General features: G+C 35.8%; 1 pseudogene; it reads right to left on the bottom strand.

Annotated features, from left to right (window-relative positions):
- Nucleotides 1-1,155: 1,155 nt before the first annotated feature.
- Nucleotides 1,156-1,675, bottom strand: LOC119805724 (annotated as a pseudogene).
- Nucleotides 1,676-2,257: the final 582 nt, after the last annotated feature.

Raw genomic sequence — 2,257 nt, forward strand, 5'->3', positions numbered from 1 at the left:
CTACCCTGCCTACAGCGAGAAGACCCTCCTTTCCCTTTAGCAGAGGAAGCCTTCACCTCTGTGTGTGCTCGGCAGTGATCATGTGGTTGTGTTGGGATGGTGGAAGGCAGAAGGAACTTAAACAAACCCTGAAAAAGATCAAGAGTTTCAAAGCAAAAAAGGAAACTGAGATTATAGGAAAATTACTACTTCATTACAGCAAAAAAAAAAAAAAAAAAGTATTTCAAAATCCACTGAAAAATACAGTCAGTGTATGCTAAAGTCCTAGATGTTTGGTGTGGTTTAAAACAACTATACTTTAAAAAGCAAAAACAGACAGTTCCAATGATGGAATGACGGGACTGGGGAGATAGCTTGAAATACTGATTTTTTTAAAAAATAGGAACCAGGTTTAATTACCAACACCTACATGGCAACTTTTGTAAGTAACTCCAGTTCCAGGGAATCTGACACCTTCTTGCGGCATCTTTCAGAACCAGAATGAGAGTGCTGCATGCAAATGCATGCAGGTAAAACACCTATAAACATAAAATAAAAAATATAAATTAAGTTTAAAAAAACCCACAGTTCCTATAAGCTGTTACATGCAGGCTTCCAACAAACAGAAGAAAATGTTTCAAAAACAACAACAAATAGATTATCTCATTAAATAATAGCAAAAGAATATAGACCCAGCAAACTTAGAATTGAAAACCCAAATACTTGGAATTATTTTCACTGTTGAACTCAATAAATATGCTCCACTGTAGCATTCTTTTTTGTTTTCTTTTAATCTTTAGTTTTCCATTTTTATTTTAATAGATCACCTATATTTTAGTAAATTTAAAAAATATGTACCTATTGATCAGATCTATTATGTACTGAGTTAATTTTTTGGTTCAATCCTTAATAAAATAATTTATATTAGTATCTGAGATTCTTTAAGCTTTCTCATGGAGAAAAAGAAATCCAGCCAGCAGCTAGAGCTGCAGCATAGTTTTCTTCCGCTGATCCTTGGGTATTCTGATACATGCCTGACTGATATCAACAACGGTAGCTATGCTGTGGCCAGGCCCTCTTCCCACTCTCTTTGAGACAGAGTCCTAATAACTACACAGCCCCCAGGATCTGGTATCAAAGGTGTGCATCACCATACCTGGCTAACTTGTCTCTAAGTCAAGAGTTGTGATCTTTGACCCATTGCTCAGTCCATTTTGAGATCTGGTTGATGTTATCCTCTATCTGTTCTGGTTCATATTGGGCAGCTGATGCACAATTTCTTCTCTGTAAGATGCTCTGGCTTCTTCATAAAGAACTTGGAAAATCTCACACTGAACATTGTCTTGAGTTTCTTCTCATTTTAACCCAGTGTTTTATTTCTTTTGTACAGTTTACTATTATCTGTTCTCAACAACAACAACAACAACAAAAAACTATATAAAACCATTGTTCAGGAAAGAAATCACAACCATGGTAATCAACGATAACGCCGCCTTCTCTCATCTGATTCTCTAACTCATCAACAACTCTGTCTTCATCTAAAATGGGACAGCCATACTCTGCCATCATATAACTGCCCTTCTTGAGCTAAATCACCCACATTAACATACTTCAGTTCTGATCTTGATGCACGTTCTTTGCCTAGTGTGGTTTTTCCAACCCCTGCTGTTCAGAGCAGGATGTTCAGAAGCTTCATAATCCTCCTTCACAGGCCTCCAGTGCCTCGGCTCACCCACTGTAGAATTCTTAAAAATAATAGCTGAATTTCCAGGCTAAAATTATGGTGTCTCCAATCTGAAATTTGAATAATATTAGTCTAAAAGAAAAATGGAGAGCTTCACAGAAGTGTGAAATTGGATACCAGCACCTAACCCTCATATGCAAGTATCTTGAGAACAAACTATAAAACATAGTTAAGTGACAGGAAGGAATGACTGAAACCCAATTGGGATGAGGAAATAAACAATAATAAAATACAATAAAATCAACGTATAAGTTGAAAGAAACCTGTGTGAAGACACATCAAAATTAATTTTTTAAATTTTAAATACCAAAGGGGAATAAGTGATACAGCAGGGATATTTTTCTGTGTTTGTGTGTTGTGGGGATTCAACACATAAAGTAAAACAAATACACAGAGAACAAAGGAAAAGGCACTATGACTCACAAATGTTAAAAGAAAGCAAATCTACTAAACTAGGGTCTCTATTCAGAAAATACTCTTTTTAGAAATAAACAGACAAATACGACATTCTGAGATGGAAACTACTAAAGACAA

This window comes from Arvicola amphibius, unplaced genomic scaffold (assembly GCF_903992535.2).
Source record: "Arvicola amphibius unplaced genomic scaffold, mArvAmp1.2, whole genome shotgun sequence".
NCBI lineage: Eukaryota > Metazoa > Chordata > Mammalia > Rodentia > Cricetidae > Arvicola > Arvicola amphibius.